General features: G+C 49.3%; 1 long non-coding RNA gene across 1 annotated transcript; it reads right to left on the bottom strand.

The window, feature by feature from the left end:
• Positions 1 to 1,286: 1,286 nt before the first annotated feature.
• LOC146763270 (uncharacterized) lies at positions 1,287 to 12,110 on the bottom strand. The gene is made up of 2 exons (XR_014952485.1): positions 5,794 to 12,110; positions 1,287 to 5,299 (listed from the first exon to the last, which is right to left on the bottom strand). It is a non-coding gene; the product is annotated as an uncharacterized LOC146763270 (long non-coding RNA).
• Between the last annotated feature and the right edge of the window lie 724 nt (positions 12,111 to 12,834).

The following is a 12,834-nucleotide window of genomic DNA, read 5'->3' on the forward strand; positions in this document are numbered from 1 at the left end:
AGCTTCTGCCCTGAAAGGACACTGCCTCCCAAAAACACACCATCTTGAGTGGCCAGCAGAGTGTCATGAGATTCACAGTTTCCCTTGCAGTGCCTGTCCCATGGAGGGGACCTGATGGCTTTTACACCTGCTGGGTTTGTACCATACTTTGGAGCAGGGAGGTGGGAGATGAAGTCCCAGAGAAATTTGTCCCACTGCATTTGATGCTTGTTTTTGTAAGAGAGAAAGGGGTTTACTTTCTTCCCCTTCACCGCAGTCATCCGGAAGGATCTGGGAGCTGAAAGGGAGAGTCATCTATAAAACAGAGGGCAAACTACTGGAAGCAAAAATTGGAAAGGCGTGAGAAAACAAGAATGAAGGGCATAAACAAACCCTTGGCCAGCTGTGGTGCAAAGGAGTTTGGGTATGTTGAAACCTTGAGGTTTGAGTGACAGCAAGGCTTGGGGCTGACATGGCTGTGTGCTTCGTGGAGGATCCACTGGGGACAAAGCAAAGCTTGAAATCATAGACCTTGCTCTCTTTTGAAGCTAACCTCCATGATAAAGATCATGGTGATGTCTGTGAGTCATGAGGAGGTGCCTGAGAGAGACCATGGGAGTGTGAGTCATACGGAGTAGGGCCATTTCTGGACCACTTGTGGATCATGTTTGTCCAGAAGTGCACAATCTAGTCAAAAAGCAGAACACAATTTGCTTAGGCAATGATACACATTCATGGGTTCCAGCTTTGTAGAATCTCCAGCTTCTTCAAAATATTTGCTAAGAAATAGTTGCAACAAAAAGCCCAAAAGTTAAATATTTCAGTTTATTAATATTCTCAAATATTGCAAAATTTGCTGGTGCTACTGTCCTAGAACTAGTCAGTAGAGTCTTGGGATTTTTTTTTTATTTTTGAGTTTTCCATGTCAAATGCTTTCAGAGTTTGATTTGTCAAATTGGGCTCAATGCTGCCCCTCTCATTTCCCTACCCTGACATATCTGAAATTCTACAAGTCAGTTACTGAAAACACTTAGCAATCATTACATCTTCAAGCAGGATGATTTAGAGGGAATTACTTTCATTAAATAGCAGAGTAGGCAACCTTGCTGTAAGTGCTGACTAGGAATAACCATGCAGAGACAAGAAGTCTTCTCCAAACAGCAAGGCTCCCAGGAAGGGCAATGGACTCCATGGCCTAATTTAAAACAGATTGAGCAAACATACATTTTTCACAGGCTAATGGGCCAGAGGAAAGTTAATGAGCATCCTCATTAGTTTGTACTCCATATAAAAAAGATTACTACATGTCCAAATGCAAGATTCTTTATTATGGATAATGCTGCTTTCACCCATGATGTTGTGATTATAGTTGCCAGGATTCTTGTTAACTGAGCTTAATTCACAGCTGGCTAGTTAATGCTGTGTAAGAGAACAGCATTGCATTTGGATGCAAATAACAAGGACCCAGGGCACAATTCCCTGATAGAGAAGTTGCACCAGCACCACTTCTGCTCTGATTAAATGTTGGGAGGGATACCCCGACAGATACTTCCAAAACCAGGGTGGAAGGGAAACCTGGCAGCACAGCATCAGCCAGGTGTTCTGGAACAATGGGATGGGCTGCTCAGCACCTCGGTGGGTTTCTGGAGAAGTGCTGAGCCTGCAGAGGAAGGCTCCTGCCAGAGCAGGAGGAAGGGGCTGCACCCTCGGCGTCGCGTTGCTCAGCAGTGCCTCACTTGGGGTATTTGACAAACTGACACTCTGCACACTGAGTGTCGGACTCAGCTTGTCAAATACACGCAGTGCCACACTGCAGCTCCCGGGTCACAGAGTCCTCGCTGGACGCCAGCCTGGGCACACACAGGGAAAAGAAGCACAGCAGCTGTTGTTAACTTCAAAGGCTTTTTCCAGTTAGCAAAATGCATCATTTATCCTCCCATATTTCCCCCTCCTGCACTCTTTTTGGGGTGACAGAGAACCACACCAGCAGACACTGCCTTCTGCTGAGGAAAATATCCACTCTATTAATTCAAGAGTCAGGAAAAGAAGCACAACTCTGCCCCTGGGCATACACACAGGGGTTGATCACTGACTCTGTTGGAGGCTCCTCCATTTGGCAGAATACTCTAGAGATTATGATGCTGAAAGAAAACCAAACTCCACATAGGGAAACAATGAACTTCTTCAGAAGTGAAGTGAAACTTTCTCTTCTGTTGACAAATGAACCCTTCTGCTTCATTTCTAGCAGAGAAAGCCTTTCCTGCAATAAGTGGAGCTTTCCACCTCCAAACGCTGGCATAATCCAGCCTTTAAGGGTGAACACCATATTCACACACACACACACACACACACACAATTCTTGCACAAATACAAAATATAGTGTTATTCCCTTGTTCTTTTAACAAGAGTGTACAAGAAATGCAGAAATGCACCTAAAGAAAACGAAATAAAAAACATACACAAGTGAAGATATTGTACAGTATTACTCTGTTCTGTGTCCTTCTCAGATGCTGACTGTTTAGAAATTCAGTCTAAAAACAGATTTGAAATTCTGATACCGTACAACCCTCCCAAAAAAAATCCATCCTGGCTCCTAAGTTACACACTCATTCTGCACAAGACTATTTATGTCATTCATACTCTCTGTGGACATGTCCAGATATAGCTAAGTTTTTAGCATGGTGTTTTAGCTTCCTTACCAGTCCATGGATTTTAATCTCACATGACCAGTATCACCAGTTTGTGAGAAAGTAGTAATGCTATTTTTAGTATCAAAATAAAGACTGAAATGTTTTTAATTATATTTTTTAAGGTAGACCATCAAAGCCGCTAAAGTAGAATTAAATTAAGTAAATTAAGAATATCATACAGTGGGCAATTCATCAACCATTTCTACCTCTAACTTCCATGACTCTATTTTACACAGATGATCATAGAATTACATCTAATATCACATACAGAAACATACCTGGAAAGGAAAAGGTTTTTTTCAGATGAAAGCATAGCAAATACAGGTCTCCAAACCCAGAAGAGAGTGGAGTAAGACTTAAGAGCAAGATAACAGCTACAGCTTTAAAGGTAAAATCTGTTTCTAGACTGAGTGACTACCCAGGCTTTGCAATTCTGGCATTCCCCTGTCTCCACCTTCGCCTTGGGTGCAATGTAGATAGTGACCAGTTCTGTGTTCTGCCTCCTCATTCCAAATGCAGTTCAGCTATGGCAGATGATGTGGCAGTGGATAAAATCAGCATATGCACTTCATGAAGATAAGAAAACTATGTCAATAAGCTGATTTAAGATCAGCCTGCTGGAGTATGTGTGGACCTGTGATCCTCCAAAGGACTCTAAGCCATACCAAAATATGAGAAAGCCACTAGAGAAAGACTAAGCAGGCTCTTCAATAGGTATCAATTACTCTATTGCCTTCAGCTTCAGTGCTGATGTCTAACAGATGTGGCCTTGGAGGGGGAAGAAGAAAACAAGGCAGCACTGCTTCTGCAATTGAAGCTTAAAATAATCCCCTGTTGTGGCTTTCTGAGGGGAAAAACAGCCACATAAAATGTTGCTGTGAGGGACAGATAAGGGATGGGGACACAATGGAGATAATTCTATCAGCAGATGGGAATGAAACTTGCAACTCTACCCGTAGAGATCATATCTGATGTGAATGGATTTGTCATTGTCAGAGCTTCTGGTTTCAAGCTGAAGTGGGTAGTCCCAAGTAAAAGCTCAGTTATAAAACTGAGCAATCTACTGCATACTCTGAAGGCCAAAAAAAAAAAATTTTTCTTGCTGCATTCTTAAGTCAGTCCCTTACCAAATTCACAAAAAGTCCCCTCCAGGCTGCATGTCATCGCTCAGGTATTTTTACAGGGCTTCAGACTGTTTTGCAACTTGCAATGAAAATAAATGAAAAGTAAGATTATTGCATAGATTCAAGTCTAAACCTAATAACAGCATGTATGGAAGTGTGACTGTGTGGTTTTCACATGCTGAGTAGCAGAGCCCTAGAATGCAGGCTGCAGACATTTCAAGGTATGCATTCATTATGCAGGATTTGAACTGGAATCAAGGTCATCTCTGTTCTCCCCTTGGTGAAACACAAATCATAGCCTGAATTGAAAGCAAGCGTCCCCATAGATCGGTGGCAACAGGGTCTGCTGAACCCCTGGCCAGCTGAAACCTTGGGTTGTGCTTCTGCTAGGAGCTGGAAGCCTTTGTCATAACAGATACAAATAAGGCTTTGCCTATGGCAGGCTTCCACCGGATGCTGTTCTGCTCCATATTTGACCTTCCTATGCTCCCAGCCCTGCAGACACTGCAAGGAGCTTTGCCAGACAAACGCTGGGTCACTTCAAAGCCCCCAGGAAGGGCCTGATAATGCCCCCATTACCTTCAGGTCACCCTCACATGCTCCCACAGTCCCTGCACTCCCCTGAGCCCCACAGCTCCTGTCCCTGCACACTGAGCTCTGTCCCCGTCCCCAGACACACAAAGAGGGGAAGAGGGTAAGTGCAGTAAGTTTTCATCTGCTCTACTGAAACCATAAGGACAGTGAGAAATGGAGCTGACGAGCACACTCACACACCACTGGGACAGGGTCTCTCCCAGATTACACACTCCTCCATCCCACACCCTCTTCTGTTCATTGAGAGCTGCCTCATCTATGATTAATTTAGATCAAAATGCCAGCGGCTCACGGGCAGCATGTGTGTGTCTGTGAGCTGAGGGAGCACACACACATGCACCCTGCTGCTGAGTAGAGCTACATATCACTGCTAATCATAATTCACCTTCATCAAGGAGCTATGATCCAGGGCGCAGTGCTCCCTTGCTGGGACCAGTGGCATTCCATCCCCGAGCCTGCCTTCCCCAAGCACACCCAGCCAAATGCCACCTCATCCCTGAAAGGAGGCACCAAAAAGCCCCTCTGGCTTAGGCAGACACAACCCCAGTACCGAAGGGAGGCAGCCCAAGCCCAAGGAGGATTAAAACCCCTCGAAGTTCGAGGTGTAAAATGCGGCGGGAGGACAGCTTTCTTCATTGCCAGGAATTGCCCCACACCTTTCAGCGTCCAACACCCACAGGCCTTTGGGACCTCCTGAGGGAGAAACAGATGAACCCCAAAGGACACATCCTCCCCTGTCCCCAGCCCCCTTGCTGTGGGCAGGACGGGGACCTGGCACCTACCATGGTGGGGCCATCCAGAGCCACGGCAGCCGGGCCGGGGCCGCAGCGGGGGTGGCGCGGGAGCGCGGTGGGGGCTCAGCCCGGGCACACAGCTCGGTTTTGAAGGGGCTGCTCCTCCTTCAAGAGGAAGCTGCGAATGGGGAAGATAAGGCTGAGGTTAGATAACAGGAAATGTCTGGATGTGAGTGACAACACGTCCAGGTTGTGAAAGCAGCTCTCCCCATCCTGCCGCGCGGCACGAGGCTCACGAGCGGGGTGAGGGCGAGTGCCCAGGGCGGCCACGACGCCTCAGGGGCCGGGCACACAGAGCACACAGAGCCGGGCACACATAGCTGGGCACACAGAGCACACAAGGCTGGGCACACAGGGCTGGGCACACAGGGCTGGGCACACAGACCTGCAGCTGAGCCAGCCACTGGCAGCACAGGGAAGGGCCCCAGGAAAGCTGTGAGCAGCCACACCAACTGTCCCCAGTCCAGCCACCTCCATCCCACAGTGCTCAGGCTCCCCTGACTTGCCCTGGCTGCTGAGGAGCCAGGCTGTGAGGGCACAAACAGAACAGAACAGAATGGCACAAACAAACCAGCTCTGGACACAGGCTCACGCCCAGGGTGGATCTCTTACCCTGAGAGGAGTCTGAGTGAGGCGCAGGGAAGCAGAGTTCTGTTCTCAGGGCTCCAGCCATTGCAGGAGGTTTTGTTCCAAAAGCTGCCCCACAAGGCTCACCTCGCTTTTGAACTCATGGCTGTGCCTCAGCTCTTCTGTTCCCTCACACTCACACGAGCAGACAGGTTTTGATTTCCCAGTTCCAGCACCTGACCAAGGAGCTGCTGCTGGTCCCTCCACACACCCTCTGGTGTCCCCTGAGGTCCCGTCCTGGTCTCTGGGGCATCCACAATGCCTGCACATAAAAGTAAACACCAGTGTATAGCTCAGAGTTGTAACCAAAGCAAGTCCAACCGTTTCTCCTCTCCCTCAGTATGGGCAGTCTGAGATGGCACCTAGACTCAGTGCTGTTTTCATCCAGCCTGGCCAGAACCCCAGCTGGCCAGCACAGCTGTGGGGACAGAGATCAGCAAGCTGCATTTGCCCATGCCAACAGCACAGGCTAGCCACACAAGACCAAAATGAATTCAAGCAAACCCAGGAATTTTAGAGGCATTCCTCATCTTTCTAGACCAGTATGATACACAGTATATTTTGTAAGGCCAGGATTCATTAAAAATACATTGTTTTGTGTCTGCACCATCAGCTAGCCCTGATGGTGTGATGGACATTTGAGGGACATCCCTCTTGTAGGATTGGTCCTCTCACTCCTAGCATTCAGCTGCAGCTCTTCCTTTCCAGTTTTGCCTCCCCACTGCTGTCTGGCTCTTCAGCCAAACCCCACAGACACCCTCCAGTGCTGGTGGCTGGGCCTGCCCTAGTCCAGCAGCTTTCAGTTACGTTATCAGCATTCCAGGACTGCAACCACAGACTTCATGTTTCTGCAGCTCTGACCAAACCCCTAATCTGGAAAGCACTTATTTATGCCTCCAAGTAACTGAGCCCCCTGGGAGCACACACGAGGTACTCCTGAGACCCTGTGCAGACATAGTAAGACCAGCCAGCCTGCTAACAGTCAAACCCATTCCTTGTGCCTGAGGAAAAGTCAGATAATGAGGAATACAGTTACTGTCCAGTTCCTCTTTCATTTGCCTGTGTTTTAAAATATACAGTAAAAGAGGAATGGACAGGTCTGGGTGGTTTTGTTCTGTTTTTACTTTGGTTTTAACTGGCTGCAAGAAATAGGTCTGTTCATGTAGTCTGTGTAGTTTTTTATGCAAGCCAGCATGAGCTTGAGTCCATGAAGGCCTTCTAGCCAACATGGCACCAGAAACCTGCTACTCATCAGCTGGGGCAGTGGGAGACCAAGCATCTTGCCCCAGCCAGGCCACACTGCTTTGCCTGCACCTGTCTCCAGCCCAGTCCTGTGGGCCCACAGTAATATCCAAGGTGAAAGGCTCTCAGCGAAGCTGATTTCTTCTATACTTTGCAGATGTCACCACACTGCCCCACTCTGTGCAACAGCCTTGAAATCACACTCATTTCCCAATGAAGGACTGTTTTCAGTGCACTTGCAGTGCATGCAGCTCTGTAGCTTGCTCTGGGAAGAGGAAGAAAGGAGGTAGAGAAGCTGTGGGCATCACAGATATCCATCAAATAATGTTTCAGAGGCTTCTGCATACTGGTCCCCAAATTTTCTTGGAAAATCACTTGAAAAAATATGCATCCATTTGATTAGCATGCAGCAAATTCTCTCACACTTCAGCCTCAAATTCTTGTACTTTTTACCTGCCATAAAGTAGAACATGAAGGATTAGCAGGTTTGTACTGGACATGGAAAAACTGAGACTCATTTAATTCCTGTGCTGCTCTGTGCAGATCAATCCACGCAGACATGAAACAAAAAAGGACATGGAATTCTTGGAGCAAGTGCAGAGCAGATCCACAAAGTTGATAAGAGGACTGGAGCACCACCTTGACAAAGACAGGGAAAATAATTCAGACTGTTCAGCCCACAGAAGAGAAGGTTTGTGAAGACCTTATAGCAACTTCAGTATTTGAAGAGCCTACAAATACCAGAAGCTGGAGAAAGACTCTTCATTAGGAACTGTAGTGTCAGGACAAGGAGTAATGGGTGCAAATTGAAAGAGAGGAAATTTAGGCTGGATATTAGGAAGAAATTATTTACTGTAAAGGTGGGGAGATACTGGAAAAAATTGCCTAGGGAAGTTGTGAAAGCCCCAACCCTGTCACAGTTCAAGGCCAGGCTGGAGAAGGCCTTTAGCGAGCTGGTCTAATGGAAGGTGTCCCTGCTCATGGCAGGGGGAGTTGGGACTGGATGATCTTTAAGGTTCCTTTCAACTCTTCATTTTCTATGTTTCTGTGATCCAAATTGACTTAGCCAAGGCTAGGTGATTGGAGAATCTGGCCCCTGGTCAGCATGCCTTCACAGCACACCAGGAAACTTTACATTTGAACAGCTCCTTGCAGAAACATCTTCAAAGCCAATATACTCTTTTTGATGAGGGAATTAAAGCTGTGTGTTACCAAGTTAGGCCCAACTCCAGTCATCAACGACTGTGTTCCACTTCCGTTTGCTCAGTCAATCCAGTTCTGCTAGCCAGCAGCATCCAGAATTAAGTCCGTCTTGTCAACAAAACTCACTGAACCATGCCTTGTTGGCCAGCCTGAGCTTTGAGTTGTGTGAGCATCTTGTTCCCATTTCCATTCTTCACCTCGTTCAGAAAGAAAAACAAATCAACACAGTATGGGGACCTCCAAGTTTTGCTGTCAGTGCCATCCTCCCTTCCTGCCCTCTTTTCTGGCAGGTGCACAGCAACAAGAGTCAGAGGCTGAGCTCCAGCAAACAGCGGATATTTCTGTTCATGCCTGATTATGTGTTTGGCACATTTGTTTTAGACCTTGGGTTAAGGGGGGAAAGAATGAGAAAGAGAGACAGAGGCGGGGAGTGGGGGGAAAGGCAGACACCAATCAAGAGGTTCAAAGCTGGTTTTCAGATGGACAGTGAGAGATAAGAAAACCCCACTAACTGTCACAGCTACTGAATGACCCAGAAGACATCCTGTACCTCATACACTGTTAAGAATAGCATTCAAGGAAGAGTAGTAGTGTTGATATTTAATCCTTAAGAAGTAGAAAAATAGCACCAGCCAGAAGTCAAGTAATTTTAGGTAGCTTCAATTTATTCTTATTTAATTTTAATGAGTACACTTGGATTTCTATATGAGTGGAGGAAAAACAGACTTTCTTTTTTTTCCCCGAGATCTGGCATACCTGTTCAGTTGAGACCAGATCTCTGTTTATAGGTGCTAAGTAACCTTGTCTAGAGATTTTGCTTCAAAATAAAGTTCTATTGCAGCCACCTTAATTCCCTGATTTCCTTAATTCTAGTGCATCATCGAAAAATAAAGCTATATTTTCTATATTTCCTCCTCAAAGGACTATCTTTTTTCTTGCAGTAATTTTATTACATGGCTAGATAATGAGTAAAGTCTTATTCTAGGTCTGAAAGATTGATAGACTTTCTCTCTTAAAGAAATCATGAGCTATGGAGCTGCTTTATTCACTGCTGGTATCAATACAGTTACTTCTGAGAACAAAATCCAACCCTAGAATTCTAAAAAGACAACCATGGATTCATGTATGTATTGAGGCTTTTTTCATTAAAAAAACTTAACAAGCATTTAAGTTGTCAAAGACAGGATTGTGCCAATTCTTTTTCACAGACAATGAAGGCAGAGAGAGCAACTGTGCTTCTGACACGCATCACTGTCTTTTACTGAATATGCAGTTACTAATTTTTTTTTTTTCTCTGCATATTACTTTCAGAAACCTGAAGTTTCTCTGCTGCCACTTTCTGGAGATCCTACCAAATTAATATCTTGGGCCCAAACCACTGGTGATGGCTACAAGGCATGGCAGGCAAAGGCCTATGGTGAACCTGCATGCTCCTGCTCTGCAACCACAGTGTCTGTGCCATGCCAGGCTCTCTCCCACATGGGAATACAGCAGGAAAAGCTGCAGTGGTGCTCTCAGACTGCCCTCCCAATGCTGAAGTGGCAGTGCTGGCAAAAGCAATTGGCAGTCAGGAAAGAAAACCACATCAGGCCTTCCATGTTTGGAGATACCACTTCTAAAGGCTCCTAAGTCACAGATAACTGGAAACTGGGACTGCAGCTAGAGAGATAGCAGTTTCCCAGTCTTTCCATTCTTTCTTTAGCATTTGCTGCTGGAGAACCCCAAGTGATAGAGTGCTGGGTCAGCCAGCCCCTACTCTGATCCTAGCCACATGTTCTGCTCTTCAAGCCTCAGAGCTGACTGCAGGAACAGCATGGGGCCAACATACCAAGAGCACCTAAATGCCAAGCTGATGTGTTTATCTGTCCTCCACTCTACAGGCAACTGCTGCATTGTCACAGAGATGTCCCTTGAGCAATGACCACTGTCAGACCCTTCAGTCTGGACTTCTGGGAGGAGGCAGATGTGCAGTTATCGCTCACCCCCCTTTTAGAGCACAGAGGGCATTTCGACACCGCTGCCTCTGCTTGCAGAGTCACTGTCAAAGGGAAGTACGTGACCGCGGGGCTCCGGCTCCCAGCTCGCCTGCTGTGTTGCTCAACAGTGACAGTTGGGTTTGCATTAGCCACTTTCTCTGTGGCAATGAAGTGCTTCTCAAAAGCCATCATAACAGAACAAAAGTGGGTTTCTGTACAACACATCTCTGTCTCTCAGTACATGAGGTATCATGCTGCTAGGCCACCTCGTAATCATTACATCAAGCCTCCCCATTTGGGACACAGAAGAGGTTCACAGACAATGTGAAAAAACATCTTTCACAGCAGGATGGCCTGCTTCATTAGACCTCTTCAGAGTGGCACAAGAAAAGTCAAAACAGAATTGTGTGGGTTGGTACAACTGCCAACAAGTTTGCAAAAGTGGGAACCCTGATTTTCATAAGCATTGCTGTGGCTGCTGCAAGGCTGCTCACCCTTCCCAAGAGGAAAACTGTAGTTTGAGAGAAGGCCACAGCCCTCATAACTTGGGCGGCCTTTTCTTTTCTTTTGGACTCTTAAGAGATTATTCATTAAGTCATACGCCTTCACACTATAGCTGAACTGGGATAGAGACACCAAACAGACCAGGGCTCTCTCCAACACCCATTATCTATTTTCATCACATCTTCCCTCCTGTGTTGGAGCTTTTGAGACATTTCAGGGTGTTTTCCACTCCAGTGAAATTCTACCAGCACACCTCTTTCCTCTGAAGTGCCTCATGTGACAGCCTAGAGCAGTGATGCAGGCTGAAAGGCCAGCCTGTAGCAGTTGGGAATTTCTCCCCCTTCCCAAAGCAGCTGAGTTGCTTCACATCCTTTGCTCACTCAGGTATGAATCAGAGATCCCTTCAGGCAAGAGCATGGAAATGCATGGAAGGAAAGAGGTTTTATTGACCCTGATGGCTTAATCTTATCCCAGGATGTGAATGAGCTTTAACAACACTCAGACTGAAAAGTTCAAATGTAGACACGAATGTGTCTTTCCAAAGCAGCTTATGGAACATTGCACTAATACAACAAGGCATATAAGGTCTATTTTAAGCAGCACCCCACCTATATCCAGACAGTGAACTTACACTTGGCACCAAGAAAGACAAGAAATTGCCCATCAGAGCACATGGCCTGCGTGAGGTGTTACTGTCAGAGCACTGATTATCCGCTGAAATGCCCACAGGCAAGGAGTCAGGCCATCCATCTGCCTGCAGGGCTGGTCGGATGGGCTGGCAGGGACACAGCTGTTCTCGTGGCTTTCTGTCAAAGGCTGAGCAAATGTGAAGGTTGAATCTTAAACCTGGAGCAGACAGGATAACTCGAGGCAGGTAAACACCCAGCCCGATGGGCAGGCTGGGCAGGGACACAGCTGTCCCAGCAGTGTCCTGTTGGGATAGCCTCAGCCGGGATTTGGGCAGGCTACAAAGACACGTGGCGTTTAAAAGCTGTCCTGTTGTGTATCAGAAGTATGTGTTATATTAAGGATTTAAAACTTTTTAGTAGATACAAAGTCAATTTTAGCGTGACTAGTGCAAAGAGACACACAGTGAGAGACGCTCCCAAAGCGACCGGCGCACTGGGTACAGCGGCGCTGTCCCGGGAGGTTGCAGGGAAGAATGAACTGCCCCTCGCAGAGCCTCCTCTCGGGACCACACCGGGCCGGGCTCCCCCAGCACGGAGCGGCTTTTGCTCGGGGCAAGGCCCGCAGGGGCCGAGGGGCCCGGAGCTGCGGAGGGGCCCGGAGCTGCGGAGCGGCCGGGGCTGCGGAGGGGCCGGGGCTGCGGAGGGGCCGGGGCTGCGGAGCGGCCGGGGCTGCGGAGGGGCCGGGGCTGCGGAGCGGCCGGGGCTGCGGAGGGGCCGGGGCTGCGGAGGGGCCGGGGCTGCGGAGGGGCCGGGGCTGCGGAGCGGCCGGGGCTGCGGAGGGGCCGGGGCTGCGGAGGGGCCGGGGCTGCGGAGCGGCCGGGGCTGCGGAGGGGCCCAGAGCTGCGGAGCGGCCGGGGCTGCGGAGGGGCCGGGGCTGCGGAGGGGCCCAGAGCTGCGGAGCGGCCGGGGCTGCGGAGGGGCCGGGGCTGCGGAGCGGCCCCGCCGCCCGCGCCGCCACCCGCGGCCGTCAGGTGTCGCTGCCGCCCGCTCCCCGCCCGGCCCGGCTCCAGCTTCGGCTCCAGCCCCGGCCCGGCCCAGTCCGGCCCCGGCCCCTCCTCGGCTCCAGCCCCGCCCCGGCCCGGTCCGGCCCCGGCCCCTCCTCGGCTCCAGCCCCGCCCCGGCCCAGTCCGGCCCCGGCCCCTCCTCGGCTCCAGCCCCGGCCCGGCGCAGTCCGGCCCCGGCCCGTCCTCGGCTCCGGCCCCGGCCCGGCCCAGTCCGGCCCCGGCCCCTCGCTGCGGCCGCCCCGAAGGAGCCGCGCCCCGGCGGCCGCAGAGCCCCGCGTTCCGCGGCGGGCGGTGCCGTGGCGGCTGCGTGGGAACATTCTTGGCGGTCCTGGGCTCTCCAGGGAGAGGGCTCCTGGTCAGAAAGGGACAAGGACGACTTTCAGCCGGGGTGTGGGGGGGGACGGGTTT

The sequence above is a fragment of the Lonchura striata genome, chromosome 4A, assembly GCF_050655825.1.
Source record: "Lonchura striata isolate lonStrDom1 chromosome 4A, ASM5065582v1, whole genome shotgun sequence".
In the NCBI taxonomy this organism is placed as follows: Eukaryota; Metazoa; Chordata; class Aves; order Passeriformes; family Estrildidae; genus Lonchura; species Lonchura striata.